We start from the raw sequence: 13,177 nt of genomic DNA, 5'->3' as shown, positions 1-13,177 counted from the left end.
GGAAGGAGGAGGTGGGAGGACAGGGGAAGAGAAAGGGGCTTATGGGACTTTCGGGGAGTAGGGGGCTAGAAAAGGGGAAATCATTTGAAATGTAAATAAAAAATTATATCGAATAAAAAAAAAGAAAAAAAAAAAAAGATACCTGGTCCCTCCTACAATGGCTGGACCTGTACTTGTGGCAGCGATGATCATACACGTGGAGGAAGAAGCCTGTAAATCTCCTAGAGGAAAGTCTTCGATGCCCAATGCTGCTGCCAACACTAAAGAATCCACACAAAGCAGTTTTCTCATGCAACTTCTGAGGTTTTTAATTTACCTTCCTAATATGCTCACATTCTGATGCTAGAAAAGTTAAAACATGAGAATTACATTAAGAATCACATTTAGTCATGGAGATACAGTCACAATTACTTTCTTTTCAAGGACTTAGGTGTTTCATATAACTTTTTGCAGATTATTGCCCTTCAGACACCTGTGATGAATCAGAATAAGCAAATGCTAGTCACCATGCCCAAAGATGAAGGGATGCTATCATCACACAATTTAATACAACAAGCATGAAATATACTTGTGCTTTTTGCACTTCTTTTATATATGATTGAAAAGATGCATTGTTCTCAAAACTAAGGACCTGAAAGGAAAAGGTTAACCTAGGCCAGAAGAGGTTATAACCCAAACTGTGTAAATCCAATTAAAGACTGTCAAAGAGGAATGGGCTAATGGTTAAAATACAAGACATGAGAAGAGGGGGGAAATAACCAAAATAAACCATATACAGTAAGGTCTGAAGTGCATCTAAAAAAGAGAGACAACAGGTAAGAGGACTTTGTAGAATGTCTCCATGATAGAAGGTGCCCATTGCGGCTGAGAGGGACTAAGATGAATCTACCCAAAGGACCTTTTCAGAGCAGAGTATGGTTTGCATGAATAGTCAGCAGCAGGTGTTATGGAGAAGGAATTCTCTTTCTCTCTGGCCTTTATATGCTGAATCAGAGATACTGAAGCAGAGATGTTGAAGCAAAGATGATAAGGCAGAGATGATGCTATAGCAGAGAAGATGCCGAGGCAGAGTTGCCAAGCCAGAAATCTTTGCTAAGTATAAAGTTCAACCAAGTTATTATAGAACTAGGAAATGGGAGAAATTTTTCACAGAAGACACAGCTGAAGTCACCACGATAACTTACATATGGCAGGTAAGTCACTTATCGTCATCTTCAGCTATATACACTTAGGACTGTAGAGATAGAGAGTAAAGCGATGAAGTGCCTCAGCTGAGAGTACTTGAGGACCACGGGAATCAAGAGAGCATGACTTAAACTTCACTGAGGTTCCACATTGAAGGATAGTATTTATGCTTCATTCTCTAGTTCAGGACCTGTTTTTAATGTGTTATCTCAGTATTAAGTGTGTATCTTATGTTGATTTTACCCAGTGAATACTATATAAACTCTGAGTTAAGGTGGTATCTACTGTGTCAAGTACACAAGTATCACTTGAAGAAGTGAACAGGGATTAACACTTCTAGATTCTTTGCCTGGATTTTGTACCCTGCTCCCTCCGTTACACATGTGTGAACATCTAGTCTTTAAATTTCACCCTGGTCACTTGAAACCTATTTTAAGCTTCTAACCCTGTTCCTATAGATTGTTCTGATCCTCCATTTGTCCTGATGTGACCTTCCTTGACTCCCAACTGTCTCTAATAGAGATGGTCCACCTTGGAGACATCACTCTCTTTGAGATGAGAAATGCTAAAACTTACTGTCTGACTTATCTCTGTGGCACATTAGAAACCAACATGTATGGGCTAAACTGTTAAAAATATATTTGCTGTTGTTAAAACACTGTTCTTGTATCCTAATTTAAACAAAGTAAGGGTAGTAAATTGTAAATGATTTTTTTAATATAAATATAGCAGGACATTAATCCAGTAGCTATATTTCTTTATCTTATATTAGTGCCCAATGACCACACAGAGAAACAAAGATTTATTTAAAACTGCACCTCAATAGCTGAGCAATTAGATGATCTGTCTTTACTTTCTATGCTAATCTGGCAACCTCCCAGCCATGAGCGGCACTTGATATTGCATTTATTATTGATCGGGTTCTTTGGGCTTCAGGTGGGTCTCCATGATCTCCCTCTGAACCCCTTCCTGATGGCTTCAACTACTCCATTCTCCTTACTCATCTGAATCTCCCTCTCTCTTTCCTCTGGCTGGGGGACATCCTGCCCTATTCTTTAGTCTGCCCAACCATTTGGTAAGAACTGTTTACACAAAGTTGAGACAGGAATTCTTAGTATAAGCATTATAGTCATATGCCCGGAAACAAGATATGAGGGCAGAGAAAGCAGCATTTGAATAACACAAGGGTAACCTTTACACAATGTACAAAACATTATGCCTACAGTAAATATGGCTATATAGAGTAACTGAAAGCTTTAATACAGTTAATCCTACAGTGTTTTATATCTTCAATTTTTAGTTATTCATCCCATTGAAGCTACTGTTGTAATGTTTTTAAATGTATTGAGTCTCCATTCCCATGAGTGTGAATGTTAGAAATTAATGCTTTCTGACTTTTGGGGGAATTTCTGATTCAATCCTGGTATTAATCACGATAACACAGCTTTACACATTGATACACATTTGCCCATGCTTTAATGAAGGACGTTTTCATATCCATTTTTCAAGGATATGAAAAAATTATGTAGTAAGAAGGACAGGGGTACATGGGGGACAGTATGCAAACATTATTTCTATGAAGCAGTCAACAGACTGTGTTGGCAGGAAAAATTTATTACAAGGAGTCCTCTGTCACACATTTCTACCACTAAGAGGGTCTGCTGCTGAATCTCACTCTTGATCATTTGCATACTCTTCACAGTAAAGTAGCCTCAGGAACTGTGGTCACTAGGAAAGAGTAACTGTATTCTTCACACCCAGACATACAGCAGCAATGTGGCAGCTCTCACGGATGCCTAAGAAGAAGAAAAATTGAGTCTACTAGAAACTAATTGTCCTAACACACACTTTAGGTACAGCAATGGACAAGACATCCCTGCTAGGCCCAATATTAGTTTGTCTTAATTATAATTATAAATACACTTATCATTAAAGTTTCTCTCATGCAATATGTGAAATATTATCACATATACCCTACATTTTCCATTTCCAACTTCCCATGTATCCTGCAAACACTTTCCCTCCCACCTTCATATCTTTTTCTCTATTTTTATAGTCCACTAAGTCCAATGTGTGCAGTCTATGTGCACATGAGTATGGGATCATCTCCAGAGCATGGGAAACCTATACCTTGATGCTACCTTACTGAGTAGCTTTCAACTACCAATAACTCCTCAAAAAACAAAAAACAAAACAAAACAAAAACCCCCAAAAAACCCACAACCTACAAACCAAGAAAATGCCTTCCCATGTTGTTGGAAATCTGGTTACCTTAATCTTGTGTGGGTCTTAAGCAGGCAACCACAGGTACTGTGAGCTCATGGGTGTGATAACCATGCTATATCCAGAAGACATTTCACTGCCCCTTCACCATCCTCTGCTTCTTAGTTTCTTTCTTCCACCTCTTCATCTATGCCTCTCCCCCTCTGAACCTTACCAGGCAGTAGGTGAGCTTTCAGCTCACATTTTCAGTGATGGCTATTACTGTCACAGCCGTAAGACACCACTGGCAGCAGGTTCTTCCACCTGTCCTGCACTCCTGTTCCATCTAGACAGATTCTCATGTTCCAAATGTGTTGCCAAAGCAACAGTTGTCAATTTGGAACTGAGCAGCTTAGCCCAAAGCTCAGATTCTTTTATGGAAAGTCCCTTGTTCAAGTTCACAAGGCAATTGCCTTTGGGGTATGAGTCTTCCAGATACTTTTGCCAGTAATGATTCCAACACAATATCTTCCAGAGACTCAGGAATCTGTCCAGCCATATTATCAACCAAAATATCAGCCTACTATCTCAGCCAAGAATACAGCAGGAGGAAAATACTCCTGCCATTAACTCAAAGACCATTATTCTACTTTCTTTTGTTTCTTTGACTATCTAACTTAATTGTATCAGACCAATGTGCTTTAAAATAGTCCTAGCACAAGGCTTCTGAAGTGCATGATATCTTCAATCATAGGGACTTGCCTTTCTGCTCAACAAGGACAGTCAATAGCAATAAATAGCAGTAGTCATTATTGCTTTAGGAGTCTCTCAAAATAAAACTATGAACTTTGCAGGTAAATAAAAGGAAATAGAAAACTTCATATTGAGTGAGGTTACCCTGATCCAGAAACACAAACATCATATCTCCTCTCTTACTGAGGCTCCTAGCTACACATCTTCAGTTGTGAGAATATAAGCTGGAAAAACTGTAGAATCCAGGAGAGTGGAAAGGGACCATTGATGGAGTAGGGGATGGGGGAACAACAGAAAGGAAATAGCAGGATACCAGGGAAATAGCAGGATACCAGGGTCTAGTTAGGGGAGGGAGATAAAAATAGAAGGATGGAGGAGGGGAAAACAATCAGGGAGTCTGAAAAAAATCATAAGGATTCATACTATTAAGTCTCTACCATGTGTGTGTGTGTGTGTGTGTGTGTGTGTGCATGTATGTGTGTGTGCACACAAGTGTGTGTATGTGCGCGCACGCGCGCGCGCGTGTGTGTGTGTGTGTGTGTGTGCGCGCGGGTATGTGTGTGTGTGTGCATGAGTGCACATGCACGCGTGCGCATGTGAGTGTGTGTGCATGTGTGTGTGTGTGTGTGTGTGTGTGTCTTCTAAGCAGACAGAAGATATGATCAAAGGCATAGATACTGGCAGGTTAGCCACTGGGAGTTTTGAGAAGACACAAAAATTGAGGATAATATATGAAAAAGCAGTCATGTAATAGAAAGATTGCAAGGAAGGATAAATGAAAGGGTTTGGAGGAAGCAAAGGAAAAGGAAAATAATATAATTATATTATAACCTCAAAAATAAAAAAATTTAAATTGTCTCTGATTTGCTTTGCCTCGCAGCATCTTTTATCAGAAATGGACCGTATCATATCGCATCAATCACTTCTTTTCTTCTCTTCATCCCTACCTGCCTTATGATTTCCCTTCTACTTGGTGCCTCATCACAGTCTCCATCATCAATCTCTCACTGTAGAGATTTTGATTGATATTTTGTGTTTTTATAAACACTTAGCAGGAATTGTTATTTACACTCACTTGCTGTAAATGACTTACACTATAAAGTTCTAAAGTCTCAGTTCTCAAATTCTACTCACTTTCACTCTCCAAGGTGTCTCGCTGAATCTCATGAGTTATGAAGAGTGTTTATTCGTTGATAGCTCCCAAATTATGCCAATAGTTTCCTAGATTTCCCGATCTGTTTAGAAGACACCCTGCTTAATATTTCCATGTGAACATCTGAGAGAAAGCTCTAACTCACCACACCCAAACTAAGCTCTTCCCCTGCCCAGATAACCCCCTCCCCCAGCCTCCTGCTATGCAGTAAATAGCCACTCAGTTCACTCTAAGGTCTGGGGCCAAAGGTTTACAGCCACTGTTTGCCATCATCATCATATCTTTTGGATCACCTTTGGTAAAAGGTATACAGTTTACTTTTCCTGACCTTCACCTTGGTAGCATCCTCCGACAAGCCAATGTCACATTATGTCTGGGAAAAAGTAAGCTTCCTGAAGGCCAACTTTCTTCTACTTTCGTCTGCCATCTATTCTCCATACTGGAGCCAGAAGAATTAAGATTACCTGTTGACTTCCCATTCCTTGTACCCCAAATCCAACCATCTTACCTAAAATTCCTCTCTGTGACCTCTGGTAATTTGATCCACTTTGCATCCCCAGCCTCAATTTTTGTGTCTTCTCACAACTCCCAGGCCAGCCAGCCAGTATTCAAGCCTTTGCTCATGTTTTCTGTCTGTTCAGCAACTTCCTTTCTGAGAGCATTAGATGGTTCAGTCCCTCAATTCATTTGGGTGTCTACTCAAGAATACTCTCACAGAGAGGCCTGCCTAGCACAGTCTAAGAACAATTTCCTTTGATCCATCCCCACCTCCATTCACAGGTCTTCACTGACCCTTCTTCACTCTCAACAGTCATTACTAGACCTACTCTTTCCCTAATAATCACATATTTTCTTTGAGTCATGTTAATTCTTCCAACATACAGAATACTCCTTTTTATTAATTGTTTATACTACATATTGCTTTATCTGAAAAAAGAACCCCAGGCCCAGAAATTAGCTACTGCTCATTAATGAATGAATTTTTTTGGCAATTATTCCATTTTCAGTTTTAGCCATTTGGAATTTAATTTCTGCCACAATGGAATAAAACATTTCACTTAAAAATAAAGTGGTTTTGTATCACTAATGCTGTTACTTAACTACATGTAAAAAAAATAATTCAGTAATAATTTAGGAACACACTGGAGGGAAATTCCCAGCGTGCTTCCTGATGATAAAGTACTCTTCTGAATTGGAAATTGATGTATAAAACAAGATTTCAAGTAATTTTCAAAAAATATGGCCAATAACTGACTTCAGTTTGTAATCCCTTTCCTGATCCAACAGTTGACTGCTGATTCTCAGTGGGAAGTCACAACTTTTTCAATATTACTATTTTATAAATCAATAGCTTTCTATGATTCTCTAGAATGCCATATTGTTATGGAATTAACATTAATTAATTTAAAAATAACTACTGGTTTAGATGAATGACACCATAGGATTAAAGGGAGAATCATCAATCTAGTTTACCTAAAGTTTTTTTGTACCTCCTACTTTAGCAAAAAATAAAATAAAAATAAAAATAAAAAATCCTTCTAGTGTCTTGAAAAACCTCACTTTGGAATTTGGATTTAATTCTTGGATCAAAGGTAAATGGAAGAAACATGTACTGCCACAGAAAAGGTTTGGAGGAAAACATAGAAGGATGAAATTCAGATTTCTTTCTTGAGACGCCTACGATGCATCTAAATGGATGTTGTAGAAGTGACTCCAAATTTTAAAGACGAGATCAGGAAGAGAGTCATCAAAGATGGTGATTCATTCCCATCTTCTTAGATACTGCCTTTTCATGTCATGGCCCCAAATTATCCATTTGGAGTACCCAAGCATGCCATTAAGTAGAGATTTCTTTTCTATTTTCAAGAGTATTGCAGTTAGATAAGTTTTCAGAAAAATAGTTAGCTGAGCACATTCGTGGAATAGCCACAATATGATAACGTGGGTGGGCTACAAGAGGCCTCAGATGATGGGGAAAGCCATTGTAACGTATAGTTAAAGACCTCTAAAAAGATAACATCCAAAATTAACATCACCAATTTTAGTTTTTATCCAATCAGGTCACACAATTTTCAAAACAAAAATTGGTGGGTTTTAAATTCAAAACTGTTTCAATAAAGCTGCAATGTTCCTCTCTCTACATATCACCAAGTTCTCTGAGAGAGCACATCTTGGGTTCAGACTCCCTCTTAGAGAACATGACCTAAGGTTGACCTCTCGAGCACTAGTTTCCAGGTTACTCCACAACAAACCTGTGTCTAGCACCAGTTTCCAGATTACAAGCCTACCCCCGGCACTTCACTAAGAACCGCCAATCAGGAGGAAAGCAGAAGTTAAGTTTATGATTTGGCTCCCAGCACCAGCCAATTATTTTAAAGGGCAACAAAATTCCATAATGGCCCCCCAACCAGATGTGTGCCAGGCTAGATACCCCCTCGTTTACTTGTGGTTTCCTATAAAACCTTGTCCTGCTAGGGCCTCGGGGCTTCACGCTCCAGTCCTGCTATATCAGAGATGGCAGTTCAGCCCAAGCTTGAGCTTGAATAAAGACCTTCAGCTTCTCGGTGGTCTTTTGTGGTTCATGAAACAGGCACAGCAACCTATTAAGATAATTTGCAGAAAGAAGAAAGTTTCACCATGACTTTGGAAAGAAGATTGTCAGAAAACATAAAAGCAGAACTTGAGTGGAATTGACACTGATTAACAGAGATCAAGGACTACACTAAAACAACTACAGCATGATTTAAATTCACTTTAGAAGAGTGATGACCTAGCCAAGATACAACATGTCTTCAAACTTCTAGATACCAAAGCCAAAAAAGAGTCTTTGCTATTGTTCCTCCTGGACACCCACTGAATCTATGGAAGGCTTTGCTGGTATTAAAGAACAAAAACAATAGCAAACGAGAGGGAGCATATATAGTGACAGTTTTAGAACTCAGACAGAGCCAAGAAACAACATACTGAACTCGGCAACACTGAACCCCAGAGAGGTATACAAGAAGCCCAGAGGCAGTCCATTTTATACCTTGGAAGTTAATTAATGCCTATTTATCTTCTGTACCTATAGCATGTGATGTTTTCGCAGCAGAGGTAGAGGTTAGACTACAAAGCTCATTAATTAAAACTTGATGTTCAATAAGCTAATAGTGGCCAAACCCCACTCCTCATTCTTTGTACCAATGCCTTTCATCCTTCTGGTCCTGGTGAAAGAGAGATGACTAAATCTCTAAAGATGCTCTGACAAACCATGTTCAGGTAGGACATTTTTTTAAATAAAAAAAAAAAAACAGTATCATCTTAATCAACGCATTCTTTAAGTGCTGGCAACTTCAGATAGTTTTATTGTTCAGTGGTGGATTTAGGGGTGAAAATCCAAAAAAGATTAATTACTTGGAGCCTGGACAAATTTAGAAACTATTGCAATAATTGGCCAAATTTGTGGTATTACAAAACATAGATAATCAGCAGAAGAGAACAAATGCCCAAAGGGTACCCTTAGAAGTCTTCCATAAGCCTTATTCATGAGCACTTCTGCTTGGCTATGTTAGACATTTGGAAGAAGATGAAAACTAGGGATGGACATTACGAAGTATTAGAAAATGTGTAAAACTGTGTAGATATAGACATCATAAAAACTGATTAAAGCTGCTGCTTCTTCTACTACTTCTGCTTCCTCCTCCTCTTCCTCCTTCTCATCTTCTGTAAACCTTGAAATCAGGAAGAGCCAGTACCAGTGCTTTCTTAAACACTGTTAGGCCAATAGACCCTCCTCTCAAAACATTCTGTGACCAGACACTGTGTGTGTGTGTGTGTGTGTGTGTGTGTGTGTGTTTTACACACTAGCACCTTCCCTGTCATAAGATAAAAATATTAAATCACATAAGAAGAAAGAAGTTAACAAAAGGGTACTCAGTAGCCCTGCACATAAACAAATAGCAGATCCACGCAGCCAACTGACTTATTCAGAGTTAGAGCTGCACTTGCAGGCTACTCAGAAAGTAATGGTGTGCTGCAAGCATCCTGTGAAACTAAAAAAAAAACATTCAAGAAGCTGTGTTCGGCACAAGAGAAGACCACAGTTCTAACAGCCTCCATGACTATAGGAAAAAGAATAAACCTAATACAAGAAAATAGGTAGAAAAATTACAGAAAACTAAGGAAAGCAGAAAGAATGGGACTGGGATGACAAGAACAAAAGACACAAGTGACAAATGGTATAAATACTCTATAAAGTCAGGATCTTCCTTCCTGTCCCCCAAACTGGGCTCTTTTGTGTGGCCTTGGTGGAAGAGGATGTACCTAGTCCTTCAGAGATATGAAGTCTCAGGGTGGGTTGGTATCCAGGGGAGACCTCACCCTTCTCCAAGATGAAGGGGAAGGAGGGATAGGGAAAGGGGTCATGTGAGGGGGAGACTGAGAGAAGGGAGGGGCTGTGATCTGGATATAAAATGAATGAATGAATAAATAAATAAATAAATAAATAAATAAATAAATAAATAAATGCAAAAATGATTTTTATTAGATATATTCTTTGTTTACATTTCAAATGTTGTCCCCTTTCCTGGTTCCCCCCTCCTCCCAAAATCCCATAAGCCATCTCTCCTTCCCCAATCAACCCTCCCTCGCTTCCCAGTCCTGGTATTCCTCTACACTACCGCATCAAGTTTTTCCAGGACCAAGGGCCTCTCCTCCCTTTGGTCTCACAAGACCATCCTCTGCTGACTATGAGTCTGGAGCCATGGGTAACTCCGTGTGTACTATTTGGTTGATGATTTTGTCCCTGGGAGCTCTGGGAGTACTGGATGACTTATATTGTTCTTCCTCCTGTGGTCCTGCAAACCCTTTCAGCTCCTTGGTTTCTATCTTTAGCTCTCCAGTTGGGGAAGCTATGCTCAGTTCAATGGCTGGCTGAGAGCGTCCTCCCTCAGTATTTGTCATGTACTAGCAGAGCCTCCCAGGTGATAGCTATATCCGGCTCCAGTCAGCCAGCACTTGTGGGCATCTACAATAATGTCTGGGTTTTGTAACTGTATATGGGATGGATGCCTGGGTGAGGTAGTATCTAGATAGTCTTTCCCTTGGGCTCTGCTACACCCTTTGTCTCTGTATCTCCTTCTGTGAGTATTTTGTTCCCCTTTCTACAAATGACCCAAGTATCCATACTTTGTTCTTTTTTCTTGGGCATCCTTTCATATGTGAAATATCCACATTTTAGTGAATACATAACATGTGTGTTCTTTTGTGATTGGCTTAACTCACTCAGGATGATGTTTTCTAGTTCCATCCATTTGTTTAAGAATTTCATTAATTCATTGTTTTTAATGGCTGAATAGTACTCCATTGTGTATATATACCACATTTTCTGTATCCATTCCTCCATTGAGGGACATCTGGGTTCTTTACAGCTTCTTGCTATTATAAATAGGGCTGATATGAACATAGTGGAGCATGTGTCCTTATTACCTGCTGGAGAATCCTCTGGGTATATGCCCAGGAGTGGTATAGCAGGGTCCTCCAGTAGTAGTATACCCAGTTTTCTGAGGAATTGCCAGACTGATTTCCAGAGTGGTTGTACCAGCTTACAATCCCACCAGCAGTGAAGGAGTGCTCCTCTTTCTCTACAACTTCTCCAATACCTGCTGTCTCCTGAGTTTTTTATCTTAGCCATTCTGAGTGTTGTGAGGTGAAATCCCAGGGTCATTTTGATTTGCATTTCTCTGATGACTAAGGATGTTGAAGGTTTCTTCAGGTGCTTCTCAGCTATTCAATATTTCTCAGGTGAAATTTTTTTGCTTAGCTCTGTACCCCAGTTTTTAAAAGGGTTATTTGGTTCTCTGGCGTCTGACTTCTTCAGTTTCTTGAGTTCTTTGTATATATTGAATATTAGCCCTCTGTTGGATGTAGGGTTGATAAAGATCTTTTCCTAATTTGTTGGTTGCCATTTTGTCCTTTTGACAGTGTCCTTTCCCTTACAGAAACTTTGTAATTTTATGAGGTCCCATTTGTCAATTCTTGATCTTAGGGCATAGGCTATTGGTGTTCTGTTCAGAAAATTTACCCCTGTGCCCATGTGTTCAAGGGTCTTCCCCAGTTTCTTTTCTATTAGTCTCAGTGTGTCTGATTTTATTTGGCGGTCCTTGATGCACTTGGACTTGAGCTTAGTACAAGGAGATAAGAATGGATCCATTTGCATTCTTCTGCATGCTAGCCACTAGTTGAGCCAGCCCCATTTAAATTTAGGATAGTGGTCTGTAAGACATAATAAGGAAATACCTACCAAGGGGTGGGTGGGCGCTATGCATGAAAGAAGTAATAGAAGATGATGAAAAATGATGATGTGCTCTAGAGAAGCATCAGGAAACATGAGTCATGTGAGATCAGCTAAATCAAGTAAAGTGAGAACTATAAAGGAGATTATTTTCAATGAATTATTTCAATGAAATATAATTTCAGTTCCTTTAGCAAGTCTAGATATTTCAATGTGAGATAGTTCCGTTTAAATTGAAATTCTTCTGACTTAGTCTTGAAAACAAGGCATAACTTTCTCATTAATGAATTAGAAGGCAAAAGAAAACTAAAATGTCTAAAAGTCTTGGTAGAAACCGTTGCAGCTGATCTAAGACATCATAAACTGTTTTTCACATAGTCAGTGTGCTACAGTTAAGAATTTGACAAATGTCCAGCCTGTGACCTCTCTCGACCCGACTCTCCTTTCTCCTTTAGTTAGCCAAAAGCAAAACTGGCTTGATTACAACCTACTTCCAGTTCCTATGAGCAGAGAAATTGTTGATTGTGTAATAGCAGACTCAACTACAGCCATGGCTGGGTCATGAACGGAAGGCACCATGACAGATTCAATCATTCCTTATGGTCAGATGATCAGTATGTGCACTGAACATTTGCAACTAGCCTGCGCCTTACTCCCAAAATCATGCACTCCAGCAGAAGTGTTGCCTTTCTGCAATGATCAAAAATTTGACTACACAACTAGGCAAGGAGCATGCCCTCAGGATTCATCCTGCCTACCCTATCTCCTTGGATGTTTATCCTAGTCACAAGCAGGTTTTCTGTATGGTGATCAGTCTGGCACTGTATGAAGGAAACGCTTCCTCTAAGCTCAAGTCCAAGTGAATCAAGGACCTCTACATAAAACCAGACACACTGAAACTAATAGAAAAGAAACTGGGGAAGACCCTTGAGGACATGGGCACAGGAAAAAATTTCCTCAACAGAACACTAATAGCTTATGCTCTAAGATCAAGAATTGACAAATGGGACCTCATAAAACTACAAAGTTTCTGTAAGGCAAAGGAGACTGTCAAAAGGACAAAACGGCAACCAACAAATTGGGAAAAGATCTTTACCAATACTATGCCTGACAGAGGGCTAATATACAATATATACAAAGAACTCAAGAAGGTAGTTCCAAAAAGTCAAATATCCCCCTTAAAAATCAGGTACAGAGCTAAATAAAGAATTTTCACCTGAGGAATATTGAATGGCTGAGAAGCACCTAAAGAAATGTTCAACATCCTTAGTCATCAGGGAAATGCAAATCAAAACAACCCTATGATTTCACCTCACACCAGTCAGAATGGCTAAGATCAAAAACTCAGGAGACCGCAGGTGCTGGCAAGGATGTGGAGAAATAGGAACACTCCTCCACTGCTGATGGGGTTGCAAGCTGGTACTACCACTCTGGAAGTCAGTCTGGCGGTTTCTCAGAAAACTGGGAATGATATTTCTGAGGGCCCCACTATACCACTCCTGGGCATATACCCAGACGATTCCCCAGTATGCAATAAGGACACATGCTCTGCTATGTTCATAACAGCCCTATTTATAATAGCCAGAAACTGGAAAGAACCCAGATGTCCCTCA

This window comes from Apodemus sylvaticus, chromosome 13 (genome assembly GCF_947179515.1).
Source record: "Apodemus sylvaticus chromosome 13, mApoSyl1.1, whole genome shotgun sequence".
NCBI classification, from domain to species: Eukaryota; Metazoa; Chordata; class Mammalia; order Rodentia; family Muridae; genus Apodemus; species Apodemus sylvaticus.
This window is presented reverse-complemented; position numbering follows the sequence as displayed.